This window comes from Linepithema humile, chromosome 1 (assembly GCF_040581485.1).
Source record: "Linepithema humile isolate Giens D197 chromosome 1, Lhum_UNIL_v1.0, whole genome shotgun sequence".
Classification (NCBI taxonomy): domain Eukaryota; kingdom Metazoa; phylum Arthropoda; class Insecta; order Hymenoptera; family Formicidae; genus Linepithema; species Linepithema humile.
Window position 1 is genome coordinate 9,609,072 of NC_090128.1, and position 17,355 is coordinate 9,626,426.

The 17,355-nt window shown below is 43.8% G+C and overlaps 1 protein-coding gene and 1 long non-coding RNA gene across 4 annotated transcripts in view; one reads left to right on the plus strand and one right to left on the minus strand.

The window, feature by feature from the left end:
* LOC105672861 (protein bric-a-brac 1-like) overlaps positions 1-17,355 on the plus strand; it is a 340,962-nt gene that overhangs the window by 62,367 nt on the left and 261,240 nt on the right. For 2 of the 3 annotated variants that reach the window (XM_012368048.2, XM_012368051.2), the window contains one exon: positions 1,271-1,397. The gene's annotated coding sequence lies outside the window, so the exon portion shown is untranslated. Of the gene's footprint in view, positions 1-1,270; positions 1,398-12,044; positions 12,210-17,355 lie in introns of all 3 variants that reach the window. The other variant, XM_067359977.1, reaches the window with a different exon arrangement.
* Positions 1-17,355, minus strand: part of LOC137001681 (uncharacterized) — a 269,408-nt gene that overhangs the window by 22,594 nt on the left and 229,459 nt on the right. The gene's annotated exons all lie outside the window — the stretch shown is intronic.

Here is a 17,355-nt window from a genome sequence, read left to right on the forward strand (position 1 = left end):
TTGGATGTTATTTCATTATATTTTATTGCCTCTTACTATTACTCTTGCCAGTGCGGAAACCTCCCTCTGCCCACCCCCGTCTCTCTCCGTCCTCCCGCCACCCACTCTTCCCGCCCCCCCTCTTCCGTCCCTCTTCGACCACCGCCGGCATCCCGCTCTGTTTTATTATCTCGAGCCTCTCTCCGCGCCGAGGGAATTCACTCGCGGAACTCATTATTGAGGGGTTTATTCTGCTGTAACCGTTGCTCGCCACTCGCCTGTCCCCCTTCTTTCTTCTCCCCCGGCCCCTTCTTCATTCGTTTCCTCCTTTTCGGTGCCGGGCAAACATCAAACAAATCGCTCACGAGCTGCATGCAAGTTGTCAACGCGGCGATTGCGACTCGTCCTTCTCCCAAGTTTCGTATTCCTCCTGTACACTTGGAATATGACAAATAGAAATCTATATAAAATATATTGTAATTTAAGAACATCAGAATGTACATAAAGACATGGAAGAAAAATGTTAGCCCTCGCAATAATACCATCGTTGTTTCGCGCGTGGGAGCAAAAGACACGAGCCGCGACGGCTGAAATCACCCAGCCCTTCGCCTGACTGGAAAAAGTCGGGTGGGAAAAGTCAGCCGACCGATAAATCATTCTCTTACTTTACTGCCCGTGCAATCTTCGCCGCCGCAGCTATGTATTTCTGCGGATTAACGTGTCTAAGGGAGCGCGAAGGGTGGCTTGCGTTTGCAGATGGGAGTCACTTTCGATCTTTAACCTTAAACGACGTATACATACATCATTATTTGTTATTGATTACCATAAAAATCAGAAATTTTGACAGCACGTCGTGATTGTAATATATTTCTATTTTGTTTGTACGAGTACTTATTGTCTGCTTGAGAGATTTATAGTATTACAAATATCCTTATACTCTCCATGTGCAAAGAGTATAAATCAATGAAAGAAGGCGGCCGTAATGCCGACGTAAGTCAAGATTTTACAATGCGATGAATATATTATTTTCTCGGTACTATTATCAATTATTATAATTATTGTGAATTGTGAAAACGTTTTGTCTGCCATTGTAGAATTAATTTTACTAGACATTAATATAATAACTTAAGTTACAAGTATTACAATTGCGTAATAAAATTATTAATTTATTTTAAATATTTGCGAGATTATTCACTAATTTATTTGACTTGGAGCTAATCCGGTCCGCCGAGCCGTCTCTCGTCGCTCACTTTTCTCAATTGTGTTTTTTTTTCCCTCTGTTTCGTGACAGGCCGGAGGACCGTGGGGAAGCATCGACGCGCAGATGGACTTCGACGAGAGCAATGTACCCCGCATGGAAAAAGCGCAGCCTCTACTGCGAGCGGTATCGACAGCGTACGAAGACATGTAACGTACAGGTGAGTTGTACCACTCGTGCATTACACGGCCGGGCGCACGTTGCAATTTCATGCGGAAAGTTTCGCCTTGATTCCACCTACGTAACGAGCGGCCGCGGCGTACCCCCTCATCGCCGGCTTCGATTTTCTCCTCCGCTTAAGGAAGCTCCGTTTTGAAAGCGAGAAACGACTCGCGTTACACGGACGAACAATGCGGGCTGAGAGAGCAAAAAAAAAAAAAAAAAGAGCGCGCTCGATATATTGTACAGGGTGTCTCGGGTATACTCTTTCCTCGTCAGCCAATTGTATTATATTCTAAATTTAGAATTCAGTTTAGCTTTCATGGAAAGTTCACGGGAAATTATCGCGCTTAGCAATTTTTAGAAATTTATATTATAAAATATCTTATAACAAATGCGTTTCTTTCAAATTATATTTCTATTGAAGCCACATTTGCTGAAAATTAATAGAAAAATATGAATCATCGTGCAATCTCATCCGTAATTAAGTTGTACATTATAAATACTAAATTATCATACAATCTTATGCTACATTATTTGCTACAATTGTACCTTGTAATCTGCGTCACATTTTTATGGACGAAGAATTAAGCAAGTTATCATTCGCAATTATCATTTCCTTATCTTAAAGATAAGTCTTCATTATATATTTATACTGGTGAAGCTTGATTTACCAGAATTCTGACTTCGCTGTTCTATTCGTGGTCCAAAAGGAACGACGAACACCCTGTATAAATATCGGCGTAAGCGTCGGCGTGTATTTGCGCGATATATTGCTCGTCGCGGCAGTCATGTGCACAAACTCGGCGACAGAAATAGCGAGTGTTGTCACCGAGAAATTGCGGCGGCCGATCATAAAAGTATTACATCAGCGGTCTGTAATGCTGCGCTCGTGCGCGCGCTCGCGCTCGCGCGTTCACTCTCGTGCGCGTATATTATATGCGTTGCGTTATTACTGCAATGAGGCGCAGTGACACAATGTCGATTTGTCGCGACGACGATGCGATCAAACGCGCACACGTCGCGAGCGAGCGTAATCGCCTAAATAACCACCGGTTGCCTTGTTTCGCGCTCTCTCTCTTTCTCTCCCCCTTTCTCTCTCTCTCTCTCTCTCTCTCTCTCTTTTTTCTGTTCTGCTTTCTACGAGCACACGTCAAGTCGGTCCAGCAGAGAAAATGCACCGTTGTGTCTCGATTGGAACGATTGCGCACTGCATTGAGACAGAGCGAATTTCTTTCCGAGTCTGTCACGGTGCGTCCGTTGCAATCTAAATCAGAAGTAATAAGCATCGTAAGGTTTCTCTGTGATACAGTTTGTTTGAGTTATCAACTGATTTTTAATTAAATAGAAAATTCTGCACAAACTTGTAATTTTCACCGTTGACTAATAAGTGATATTACGTTATCAAATTTCTCACTCGAATTTTATCTTATCTAACTAAACAATATCTGTTTCGATCGTAAAGTATTGTTTACAATTCATAAAACACTATTTTAAATACCTAAGATGGAGAATAGATGAACGGGAGAGTAAATATTGTCTTTTTATTTCGCGGAGATATAATAAGTAGAACATTGTCGAAAGGGGAAATAACGGTCTTGCGAACGACGATGCCTGACGAACGGCGCGCGGGGGCAGAGGGGACGTGTATTAATATAAGCTTGGCGTGACTAATACAACAATTTATCCAGCCGCGGGCATTTAAATAGTTATGACCTAGGTCGCCGGCAACGAGGCGACGAGCGGCGATTTCGTCACGCGCTAACTCGCGCGAATTGAATTCGCCTCGGCGCTTTCGTGAATTAACTCCCGCGTCGCCCACGCACTCCTCACCGATCATTGTCTGTCTCTGTTTTGTTTTTTTCCCGCGCGGTCCAATATTCTTTTCAATCGCTTGTCAAAACCACTGCCGTTACAACTTTACGAGAAACATTATTGACGGTTTCGCGGAATAAGCTCCGCTAGATTTTCAACGCGATAATTATGATAATAATGGCGACAGGCTAAATAAGATTGAAGCGTAAATGAGGTTAAAATTACTGCGGGCCGTTCGTGTAAACATTGGTTAAAGTTAACTGATTATCCGACCCTTCCCACAGCTGGAACTATATAATGGAACATAGAATTGATTAAACATCAGTTAAACCAATATTTATGAAAATTGCTCTGTGTAAAATTCACATGTTCGATGAATGATAAATCAAGATCGGTTACCTTGTAGCGTAGGATACGCGCGATTCCCGTGTGTGTTGATCGTAAAACGCGACGAAAATTTTGAGTGCAATCGAAAATTTGATTCATTATTTTTCCGCTATTTTTCGGCGTTCTACCGAAGGAAGCCCGCAGCGACAATCGGACTGCACCCTTCTGTTTTGCGCCCGCGGGTGTCCACCCTCGGCGCAGGACGTTCCGGCACTCCAGCCCTCTTTTTAATTGTTATATTTATAAGGGGTGGTCTCGGCGCCGCACACATGACGGTTCCTCGGCGTCGGGGCTGGAGAACTCGGTTGTTTTTGGACATAGGTACTGGATGAACGTGCCCTTCTTTTCACCCTTCTGCTCTTTCTCTTTCGTAAATCGATACTTGCCGTGAAACTCGGATTCCTCATACGCTTGGAATGACAAAGAGCAGAGGTGAGGAGCTTCAAAAATATTTCAATTTCTATATTTTGCGCGTTTGTTATAAAACATATTTTCAGGAAAAAAAGAGAGTAAAGATTTTAATAAGTTTTGATTGAAATTTTTTAAATTAAAAAATTTTAATTTAATTTAAATTCTATATTTTAAATTTTTCTCTTGTCGAATCGATACTTGCCGTGAAACTCGAATTCCTCGAACGTTTGGCGTAACGAAGGGCAGAGGTGAGGGGCTTCGAAAATATTTCAATTTCTATATTTTTCACATTTGTTATAAAACATATTTTCGGGAAAAAAGTTAAAGATTTCAATAAATTTTGTTAAAAATTCCAAAATTTTTTATATTTTAATTTAATTTAAATTCCAAATTAAAAATTTAATATCTCTCTAGCTGTTCTGCAAAATTTTTATACTCAATATTTTCAATATATTTACATATAAAGTATTATATCTCTACGAGCTCTCAAACATTTAATAGAAATTTGACAAATTTTGAACAAATTTTCGACTTGTCCGTTACAACGCCGCGACACTCTTGCTAGCGCCGCTTTCACCTCTTGCGGTATCTCGCGACGCGAGCCGCACCAACATCCGTACGTCCGTACTGTCCGGTCAACTGATCCGGTCAAGCGGTAGCAGGAGACCACGCGGCGACACTGGTGAACGCTGGCAAGATAGCGCGGATAGACGAGGCAAGCGAGCGAGGCGGAGTGGGTGGGCGCAGGAGGAGAGGAAGGAACGGGCGGATGGGGCGAATATTGGACAACTAATTACCTAATCACTCATTATCCACCGCGGACTCCGGGCGCCGATAGTTCGGCGCGCCAGGTACGTAGATAGAGGTGGAACGGGCTTGCCCGGAGGGCCATTGTGATACACGAAGCAGAATCATGCACGATCGTATATTATCGATGAGAGGACGGGGGGGATGAAGGGTAGGATGGCAGCGGCCATCCCTAAAATCCGCCCCCTTTCCCTCCCGATTTCTCTCTATCCTCCGCCATACGAGTGCCGGGGACCTCGCGCGCACGTTTAACGTTAGCACGGAATCGGAGCCAATGACGGGGCGGAATCGCGATGCGGAAACGACGCTTCCTTTCTCGCACCTCGGCGAGCCTGCCCCGGCATTACCGCGCCCTCCTCGTCGCACCCTCGGCGCTTTCCGCTCGCCTCCGTCCCGCGCGTCGCCGTCCTCTCGCTCGCTCGCTCGCTCGCTCCATCTTCTTCGATTACCGCTATTTTCGGCCGCCGGTGACGTCCGGAATAGATAACGGTTATCACTAATGCATCGAGCCGCTTCTAATACGGTTCCGGAGTAGTAGTCTGCCACCCATCGTGCCGCATTCTCCGACAATGTTCCGAGAGTACATTGAAGCAGATGGAGAAACGAAACATATGTGGTAGTCAAATTTTTTCAATTGCAACTGATTGCAAGAATCTGAAAACCTTCGCGAATTAAACTTGGAGCTGTAAATAGATGAAAGAAACTTATTTTTCGTTTCGTTAAAGTTTTATTTTTAAGTGATTGATTGCAAAAATGCTGAAAAAATGCAGTAAATTTTTTTTAAGAATACTATTTATTCTTTAAGAATACTATTTGAGAATTTCGAAAGAACGTGAAAAGAAAAAAGAAAAGAGGAAAACGCGGCACATATATGGAAATTTATCAATACGACTCGTATTTCTAACACATTCCGTCTATTTCCACATCTGTCATATTAGAAGGTAATAGCTCTTCGTTAAAAATTCAGCCCCCTCCTTCCTTCTGATATCCCTTTCAAAAATAGTCTCATTTCGAGTCAGTATCTTTTTCTCTCTCTCCGTCGTTTTTAATTCGATATAGCGTAACGATTCGCCGATCTGTGGCAATTTTCGCGGAGTCGTTTTAAATCGTTTATAACGAGTCATTTAAATCGGCAGCTATCCCTGGCACGAAGAAGATATTAATTGTCCGCTGAACACGCTTCATGCAGATGTAACCGCGGAACTAAAATATATATTCTGTTGCGGCATCATAAGCAGGGCACTAATGAGAAATAAAAATATTCTCTCGCGAATATCACGGGGATAAACTTAGACGACATAACTATGGTTTAATCGAATTTTTCATAGAAAAAAGATTGTTTTCGAGCGCGTTTTCGAATAATCCTTGTTACACAGTCTGTCATAAATATTTTTTTTTAATTGCTCCGCCGAATTTTGATTTCGCTCAGTTTCGTTGCAAATTAATTTATTTACATGGATCTTTTATTCGCGAACTCACCAAAATGCACATTAATTTTATAAATTTGATGTTAAAGAAGAATGCACACCGAATGAATCAACAAGTCTAAGAGAGTGCGAAAGATATCGCGTTGTATATTGCGGAAGATAAAGTCTCTCCGATTCGATTGTCTTCTCCGATATGAGCATTCTCGAGATTAGGATGCGGTAAGACAGCCCGCCGGATAATCATGGTCGGGGCTGGATGTCGCGCCCGGCGTGGCGTGGTGTAGTGGTCGTCGTCGGGTTAGTCTCCGACGACCGCGCGATGCGCGTTATATGGAGGTTTAGGCCAGCGGACCGAGCTAACTGTAATCAGAGTTGCGGCGTTGTAGTAGAGCGTTTCAGTCGCGTTGAACAGGACGGGAGGAATCCTTGGCGCTGCTGGATCGACCTGGAACGTCTCCACCTACCTACCTACCTACCGACCGGCGTTCGGGGAGATCGTTGCGTGTCCCCGGATGCACGTGCTCGGGGTCACGGCTGTTCCCGGCCGATACTCGTCCTGGATGGTCCTTAATCCTCTTAAGTGCCGTGTGGCGCGACTAAATATCAATCACAGTTTATATCAACCCTGGTCGGTGTCCTGGTTCCCTCCGGAAACCCGGAGGGGATCCCGACGTCCTCCGGGACGCGAGGGGGGGGTGGAGGGGAGGGGGAAACAACATGGACGATCGATCGGGCGAAGAACTTGATCGGTAGCCCTTCGGCTAGTTGCAACGTAACGCGACGTCTCTCTCTTTGTTTCACGTAACCATCGAGTCATCTGAAATTTCATTATCAATATAGACTGAAAATTGACAAGTCGCGAGATACGATGAAATTCTGATAAAATTGTCTAAAATTGCTGGTAAAAAGATGTATCGATTCGTGAGTGACGTGAGAACTTACCATTAAAATTTTATCCCGTAAAATATTTTTATAAGAGATATGAATGCGTACGAACGTGTATATAAACTTAGCCGAAAAAAGAATGCATGAAAAATGTGACATGTATTATTTATACGGTTCCATGTTTCACTTTTCACTTTGAATTTTATTCTCAAAGAACCATTTCTCAAATTATGCGTCTGTGTATGTTTTAGAATGTCTTCTTTAGAAAATGCAAGGTTTCAAACTTTCAAGTCCGCTTTTCTCGGAATACCTCTATTATTTATAGACTCTTTGTTAAAGTAAACTCTGACTTCTTTGATAGCCATATTCCGCGATAATATATTCCATTATAACGCTCATTCGTTAAGGATGATTCATGACTTGCACACGCGATCGATCGCGTTGTTTGCCGAGAGAAAAAGGAACAGAGGTAACAGCCGCCTGTATTTATAGGGCGATGCGATCAGTCGCGCTTTATCGCGTAGATCCATTTAAATACATTTAGGAGATTGCAAAAATGGACTATTGCAACGCCGATGAGTAGTAACTACTTATATTTATAGAGCCCGGTATCGTCGTCGTCGCGCGGATACATTCGGGAGTACATTTAGAAGATTGCAGAAATGAAGTTTCGCGCGCGCGGCTCGACCGACGTATAATTACGCGTTCAATTACGCGCGCTAGACGATAAATACGGGCAACGTGGCTATACATAAAAGAGTTTGCGAACTTAAGCTCGATTAATCGAAGGGCTGCTCGGGGCAATAACACGGCTAAGCCACATTTCACCGGCGAGGAGCGGGCTACGCGGGGCGAGAAACTGAGAAAGACCGTAAGTCTTTCGTAATGACGGAATTAATGGTCGTCGTAAAATACTTAATTTTATCATTGGCAAATACGACCGTCTCACTCTTATTCCATCGACCCCATAGTCTACATCGTGATTATCGATTATCTTTTCGAATCGATTACGGCGGGAGGAATCTTTCCCCGTGACGACAGGTGTCTCTCCCACGGGAGTCCCGGCTTTTCCCTAACGCCGTTAGAGATTTCGCGAAAATAGCGTGGCGCCGGTGCGAATGGCGTGCGATTTCGCGCGCTACCATTCGCGAATACCGGCCCGGAATAATTCGGGGTCGCGCGAGGACTCTTTCGTCGAGCGTGGAATATTTAATGGGCGATGACGAGCACCGTAAATAATTGATCGCATTAAGATTGCATCGGGTCTATAGTTGAGAGCCGCGGCACGTGACGCATCGCGTTCAATGTGCTTTGCATGCATATAATATATATGCGTGTATTAGTATGCGCGCGTCCGGTTATCAAAGAAAAAGAAGATAAGGCGAATCGAGGGATAAAGCGATGGGTTACGATCGGGAGAATAAGCGCTTTGCGATCGAGCTTTCGAGCTTTCTGGCGGCGGGCGGGCGCGCTTCGCCCCCGAGACGCGGGGATGACAGCCGCTGAATAATACAGCGGACTCGCGTCGAGGTTAGATATTCTTACGATCACCGGCAACCCTTCCCTTCCACCGATACACGGCTAAATCGTCAATTATTCAGGCCACGGCTTGAGCATTTTCCCCGTTTCCGATCGCATACAAGTATATGAAGCCCGTCCCGACCGGACATTGTTAACGGCATACGTAACCGCTTTCGTTTCGAGTCTCTTACGAGAGAGCGCGGATCGTTCTCTATCCATCTCTTTCCTCCTCTCTCTTTTTCTCTACTCGAAGGGATTTCAGCAATAACGCCGAGCCACTTGGAGCGAATTTTGCAGCTGCGAGGGGCTGAATATTGCGATAAATCCTTGATGAGATTCAACATCCTCCTCCGCAACTTTCGAATCTATTTCTTGACGTATTATCTTATGAACTTTTGGTTATTGAGTTTTAACGTCGTAAATATGTTAGAATATTATATTGGTGTTACGGTGTTGAGTGTCATCACAGAATGCAAATATAAGCTCGGAATCGATCGGATAATTCTTCATAATTAATAAGATTAGTCTTTACACTTCTTTTCCAACTAATATTCGCATTCTTATTTTTTATGAATCTACAGTTTTATGAATTATTCCTGCAGTTTTACTTCGTTGTATCTCTTACAACTTATATCTATGGTCACGCTATATCTTCTTTCAAATATTGAAAATTATACTTGCAGACTCTTGCATAGTAATATATCACTTTTACTGCAAATTGAGACAACATTTGAAAATAATTTGGGGCTCGAGCGAGATCGTATTCAAAGACGCGATACCGGCGATTAAATTTGCACGTCGAATGAAAAAAAAAATTTAATTACGCAGGACGAATGAGAAATATTCCTTTGTGTTCAAAAGTAAACGGTGACCGATAGGACGCCTGCTCAAAATTGGCCGTCGTAATGAACGGGTCTAAAAACTTGTCTTATTTCTGTACCGCGGTATTTTTGCTACAGACATACTAATCTCGAACGGCTCTCGTCTCGCTATCGCGAGTTAGGGCGATCGAATCGGCATCAGTCGCTTTATTCTCGATTTCACCTCGCGACGCCGACTATCTACAATCTTCGCGTTCGTCCCCCCCGCGTGTTCCTTCCCGTCAGTCCCGCCTTCCCGTCGTCCGCCCTCCCGGGAGCGGGTTAACGAGATCGAGGGACATTTTAAAAGGACGGAGCACTGCTGCCGGGAGAGATGCCCCCTTTAATTATTCAGGCGCAATTAACACGTCAATAGGTCCGTTGCACCTGGCTGCCGTCTTCCGCCAAATATGTACGTACGTTCGCGAGATGGCGCGGCCAAGCCTTCCTCGCTCTCAAACGTCCTTCTGTATTCATTTATAAGCTGTTTTTTTTCATTCCCCTTTAACGTCTCTTTCTCCGTCCCGCAGACACGAGAAAACGATCGTTCTCCCTCGTCGCTTCGTTTCGTTTTACTCCGTCCGCCTCATTTCTATTTTATTTTACTCTTCAAGCGTCTAGTATGAAATCTTCAGTCGCGTCGCCTACGGATTATGTTATTTCGCTAGGTCAATGCTTTCTTTTAAATGGTGCATTTGTGCTTTGTAAGACGCTTGAAGATTTTAAGCAGTCCTTTGCGAATAGCGAATAAAAACATGTTCTTGTCTCTTTTTCTCTTTTCTAGCTTGATTTTTTATCCTATTGAAGTCAGTATTATGATGTAATCTGTTTATTTATTATGTATCCTCCCCTTGAATTCGTACAAGTCGCTTTCTTGTATTATACATATATTTTTCCTCATATATTTTATTAATTTCTTGATTTATTTTTGCATACTTTTTACCTTTGTCTTTATTTTTTTTTTTTTTTATTTGTTATTATACGAGCTTATTAAATTGTACGAGTACATGAACACAAAGCTGATTTTGCTTTACTGTCACTTTCTCTCGAAGAAAAGCAAAGCTTATTTCACTCATCGCAGCAACGACACTTTCGCGTAAATCTCTCGAATATTGATGGTTAATTATTTTCACGTAGTCGCATCGGCGCACATTTCGCGACTCGTTTGGCGATTATACACTACGAATTATCACTGCCGAGTTAATTATAATCCGTGGATCCGCGCTCGCGCGGATTAAACGCATTTCGATGTGGCAAACATAGATCGCTTACATCATTAACATTCTGGATGTCGTTACGCGCTCCACTTATAGAACCTCACTTCGCGGAGTTTGCCGCGACATTTTACGCGACAGTGCATAGACATCTTTAAGTATTAAGTTTCTCAAGTATTGATGGCCGATTGTTTCCCCGAATCTCCCCGCCGGTAACTCGCTTGCCGCCTAATGCATCGCTAGCCAAGAACTTATTCGGGGATTCGAACTAAATTACTGCAGCTAAACGGAGTCACAATTAAATTCCTAGTACTTTGAGAGACAGCGGGAATATTCGGGAAAGTGTTGCACAGCAGCGGCGGCAGTCGGATACATGATGCAACAACGGCGTAAGAAGTCCTTGCCGTAGGACGACGCCGGTGGACGCTTATACGCGCCGTAAAACGGCGCATCGAATTTTCATTTTCGTTCCTCCCGTCCTTCAGATATTTATGGAGATTTGTTCCTGTAGAATCGCCCGTGAATAATTCCTTCCGCAGATGCTTTTTCCTTAAATGGCGAGAGGGCGAGCGAGCCGCCCGGCAAAGCCGGCGTTTGATGCCGTCCAAGAAGATCTTGCTTTATTGCTAGCGACCGGTCACGCGCTTTGCGCCCCGGACGCGTTCGCATAAATAATGTAGAAAAGGGGTTGCGGAATAAACTCGTATAAGCGCACTGAGTTTTCATCGTGCTTCGATCGTGCGGCGCGTCCCGTGCAACAAAGTCCGAGCCGATAACAATTTAATTCTTTTTTAACTCGCATGGAGAGCGACGCGACGAAAGGGTGGCCGACGCGAAAGTAGCATGTATGCAGCCGCGTAGATAGTTTTTATAACTTATGGGCTCGTTGGAATATTCCGTATGCAGAATGGTGTCCTCCCGAGGATAGGTATAATGTTGAATGTTCGCTTCCCCTCTTCGACCGATACATCCCGAGCGCGCATTCGTGATCGTTCACTGGAATATATAATAATTTTTACGGGCGCACTTGTTAACATGATCATTGATCAAATTTAATCGATTCCGAAAAATTTCAGATTTTAGATCCCTTCCGCGTGAACGACAACGTTATTTATAAGAGCTTTCATGATCCTTCATTACTTAAATTTTAGATTAAACTTTGCAAAGTTTAAATGTCTGAAGTTTTTGTTTTTATTCTTAGACCATTTGTTATCTGTTTTCTAGAATGCATAGATTTCGGATTGTGTCGAAAAAAAATTTTCCCTCTATACTTTCGGTCCGTCTCAACGATCTCGAGATTCTTGAACTTTTGATCTTCCAGGACGACAAAACGTCGCGTGATCGATCAGATAGTACATACAGGCAACTAATTTCTCGGTCCAGAGACAGGATCGGAAAGGATCCGTTCGGAGGCGCCATAAAGGTGGCACTCGCTATCGACAACCTTGTCTTGCGGCCCTATAGGTGCACAGGTCCATGTATACAGGTACATATAGTATATACAGGGTAGCGCCCGAATGAGTGAGAGAGAGAGAGAGAGAGAAAGCGAACGTAGCGCGGGGGGCGACAAGGGCGAACGGAAGGAGGGGAAGGGGGGGATGAAATGCAGGGTCGCAAGTCGGTATTGTCGTCGGTTACAAATCAAATACCCGATATCATTGTTCGGTACAAACCAACCCATCCACTCCATCCCCCCCCTCCCGCGCCACACCCCGCGTCCCCTTCTGCAACGTTAACCTCGTGCACAACCTGCACGCTTCGCAGCGACTACGACTAATAACTACTGCCAGCGTGTGCGGCAGTGTGCGTGAATGTTGTACGAACACAATGCCCACGACGACGACGACGACGACGACGACGACGACGACGACGACGACGACGACGACGACGACGACGACGATGATGACGACAACGACTACGACATGTAAGTGGAGAAAACATTTCTGTTACTCGGTATGAAGTCCTGTCATCGCGGCTGAAACGCGCTGTACACAGTGAGAGCCCGGGTGAACAACCCTTTTAACCCTTTGCCACTCTGCTGTAAAGCACAGTTTATACAGGATGTTCCAGAACTGTAGTATCACACTTCTCTTTGTTATGTTAGCTTAGGAAGAATGAGGAGATGAGACGTCGATCATTTTCAAGCCTTAAAAATCTAGAGAGAAATCTGAAAATTTAAATAAATTATTGGAGTCGGAAAATGGGCGGTATAGTAGCATAAATCCATATTCTTATTGCTTTCTCGGAGAGAAATAAAATAATTTTGAACTGTATATATAATATATTAATATAAAACCTAGCTACACTTCTGGAAGAGTAGTGTAGATAAGTTTATATGCGCATCAAAATTTGATTTCTACTGACTTCTATATTATTATATTTTATATTCTACTATTTCGTATCTGTTTTTTACGCGATGTAATTCCCATCTTCTAGCAAATCTCGCGAAAATAGACGTGAGATTCTGTTCGCGCGAGTGTTTTCATCCACGCGCAGTCATCAGCCGCGAAATCGAATCGGTCTCATCGTCGAAGGGTCGAGACACCGTCTCGTCTTCCTCGTCGTCTTCGACGCCGGATTCGTTGTTACGGATAGAAACGGATGCGCGCAATGCCGGATGCATTCACGAGAGAGCACGTTCTCGGGGAGATTTCCCGATCGCGCGCCCCCGCCGGTAGCGTGGGAATGTGACCATTCAAATTAGTTGCACCATCGAGCGCGATTCTCGATAGGCAAAATACAGGTTATTCCAGACGCAGTACACTTTCTCTCGGTTACATATACAGATCTGTTTTGCAGACTGTAAATTTGTTTGCAGCGCTTCAAGTATTTTGTTATTTCACGAGTCTCAAATTTATTTTTAAGACCGGAATTATCTATTAATTTAATCCTTATTTAAATTTTCAATTGGCTTTTCCGAAATTAACCAATCTTATTAGAAGAAATAAGATTAAGAAATTTCTTAGTCTGCGGACAATAATAATTTTAATCTCTTCTGACGTGCGTTAATCGTAAACTTGACAGGCAGCGTGAACATTTCGACACCTGATAACTTTAATCGCTGTAAGATGTGAACAGCGGGGATTACGGAGAATAACGGCATTCGGAAGACATCCGCACGCCTCCTCGGAAACAAGAGACTGCAAGGGGGAACGCGATTACCTCCACGTGAGTACCTTCGCGAAGCGTCGCGATACCGCGCCTCGCATCGGTACACCAGCTCGTAACACGGCCACGGTAATTAATCAGCGGGTTAATTACGGCTCAGTCGACGAGTCTATTCCTGCATTGGCGAGGACTCGAAATATTCACGCGGATGGCTTTCCTAGTCGCGGGGCAAGTTACGGGGTCGGCGGAGGGGAAGGGTTGCGAGGACAGAGGGGAAGCGGGTGAGAAACATGAGAGAGGAGAGACACGACCAGGAGCGTCGGATGGACGAGGGGATGCGAGCGAGGAGGTGCGAGGGGGAGGCAGGGAGACTCGGCTAGGTACCGCCACCCCAGAGCGGGCGATTAATGATTCAGGGGCAGAATTTCGCGATGCTGAAATATTAAGCGTATAACCCTCTCGTTCTCCACTACCCCTCGCCTCACCCCCGCGCAGCTCTCTCTGCCCTTACCTCTTCTCTGTCTCCCCCCCCGCTCCCTCCTCCGTGCAGCCGCTGTCCCGCTGCTCCCTTTCTCTTCGTCATCCTCCCGGCGCTTCCTTCCCATCCTCTCTTTCTGTCGCGCGCGCAGGATACTTTACTGTCTCCCTCGCCTTTCTCTCTCCCTCGCACTATCTCGCGTCCTCGCGTCTGCCGCGCGATGTACGCACGGTCCTTTCAGGTTGCACAAGTATGCACACGCGTACTGGGTGCTCTGAAAGCAACCATGCGTCGTGGAAGTCAAACTAGGAAAATGAGTTTTTTAAATTATTTTAGCGGATTAAGTTTCGTGTATGCGTTTACAATTAAAAATAAGCTCTTTATTCAAAAGAAGTGTTTTTATTCAAAAATTAAAGACCGAGAAGTATTAAGACAATTACGACGGAACATAAAGTCGTAGACACCGGTTTTCTATTAAAGATTCATAAGAAAATCTGTTTCAAATGATCTGCAGACATAGTGTTATTAAAGTACGTGTGTAGATGATGTATATGTTTTAAACGCATCCTGTAATCAGGATTGTAAGTTAGCGTGCATCATTGCTTGCATGACATCACGCAAGGTTCTACATGTCGATCGAAAAAAATCGTGCTTGTTTGAAATAAAATTTCAGTGAAAATTAATCGGATAACGAAATCTTCAATCGATTCCAAACGTGCGACAGGACTTTAATTGGAGACTTAAGATGCTTAATGTTGATAAGAATCGAAAAATATAGAATGGATATCTTCCGCGTTTTTTTCTCGAGGAACATAGACTTTGAATAATGTAAGGAGATCGCTCTGGGACACCCTGTATACTCTCCACTGTTCGTGCACGCGTACGCTCGCTCGCGCACGCTTAGCCACGCGGCGGCAGCATCATCAATATTTCTCTTTGCTCATTGTTCTTGTACAATGCGAGCGCAAGGCCGCTGCCGTCTCTGTAATGCCGGGGGAGTGCCGGCGTCGCCGGAGCAGGTAGCGATTATCGTGGAAATGGCTAATTTTAAGCCACCTTTCGCTGGAGAGATATGCGTAGCGCAAGACGGGACGATCGATCGATCGTTTGCCACGACGAAATAAAGGCCCGATCGGATCTGAAACTCCCTAAAGAGCCTGTAGGAACTCAATTGGAAACCCTTTACATAATTTTCTTGCACAATGTATTCTATATGAAAAAAGATCTCTTACATTAAGAATCGGTTCTTATCAAGAGACAATCAACGGAAATGTTTGGTAAAATATTGGAAAAAGATATTATCTTGGAAATAAAAAATGGAAAAATTATACTTTTTAATGCATGGGAAAATAAGTAACTTTTTGCAAGAGATCCGTGTTACTTTTAATAGAATTCGCAAATATAATATTCAAGAAAACAATGCATACAATTTTTGCGATTTTTTAGACTATAAATTGCTGTTGTTTTATAAACAATATATCCTGCACCATTTACATGACGGGAAAAATATAAAAATAGCCCTCCCTATTTTGTATTATAGCGTAATTTCAAGTTTATTTCCTTAGTTTTGCGGAGTTTCAAGATTAACGAGAGTTGTCGTCGAAACTTGGCTTCGAAGATATCGCGCTGAGAAGTAAAAAGCAGCCGTTTAGAGAATGTTTACGGCGGGCTTGATGCGCGATCGCGGACGATGAAAAGATTTTCCGCCGCGTTGGCTCGCGCGCGTCGTTGTAGGCGGAGACAGTTACAGGTAGAAAATCCGGGCGCGTTGATACTTGGCACTTTTATTCCATCGTGTGCCACGCGCTCACATATCCATTTTTTTCATCTCATATTTTTTCATAACTCGTCCCCGAGAGTGCATCTTGAAACGAGAAAGTACTGTCAGCCTCTTTCGAATCATTCACCTTTTGGAGCGTTCGACTGTCGAATACCGATCGAGAAATTACAATCTTGAGATCGTCGCTGTTGAATCGAGATCGCGACCGTCCATTGTTTACAGAAGAAACTCGTGTATTTTCTTGCAAAATCTTGTCCGACGTTTCTTCGGCCGGGTCGAAATTTTTCCACATCAGCGGCGACGATAGGCGTTAGTATACTGTTTGCAGTTAAACAATATTACGTAGTAAAATTTATAGCTCTCCCCCAGCTCGGTTTCGCACGCCCTTACAATGTGCTCGCCCGACGTACGCGGGGGTGAAAGTATCAACGATATGAGAAATACGGGCGTTATAGTCGGTGCCACCCTTGCTGCCGTTTGCCGCCTCCGTGATGATGCACGGCTTAGCGGATACTGTCTTTAATGCTTTTCTTCAAAATGATCACAACAACGGTTCGGTTTGTGAAGAAATACACCGAAAACACCGCTGCGTTAATATTTTTCAATAAGAAAAATAATACTTTTTCTCCGGAAACTGCGCGGAAAATCTGCAGAATTGCGGGGAGGAAAAGGCTGTAGTTGTTGCAGGCGCAACGTCCGTATTTTGTAAATATTATGCCGACATAAACCATGTTACGGTAACATCAAGTTTGATATTACATATTTGCTGTTCGAGTAACAGCAACTAAAGTTGTTGCGACAGTAAATGTAAGTCGTACGTATTCGCGTTTTTACAACAGTACGCTTGCATTTTTGTTGCTGGGCGTATAGCGTCGTTTCCGTTGCTCTCGCAAATAATAAGTTTCTGTTTGTGCAAGAAAATTCTAGTCTAGAATTTGATACCATCATAACAATATTTATTTCCCGCGGCGTCTAGTTATTTTTTGCAAAAATCTATTCGATTTTGACACTATCGTTATTTGATCAATTATAATGGAACTCATACATTCGTATTAATTCTAAATAAATAACATTTTACGTTTCTATTTTCGCAATTAGATTTTATTATATTATTTTCGATTACGAGAATTAGGATAATTAGAACGATTAGATAATAATGCACTCATTTCACGAAATAACCAACATTTTCGCTGCGCATTTTAGTAATAACTGTCAAAGGAACGAAGACAAAGGTTGTCACAGTGGCTCGACGTGCGGAAAAATAAC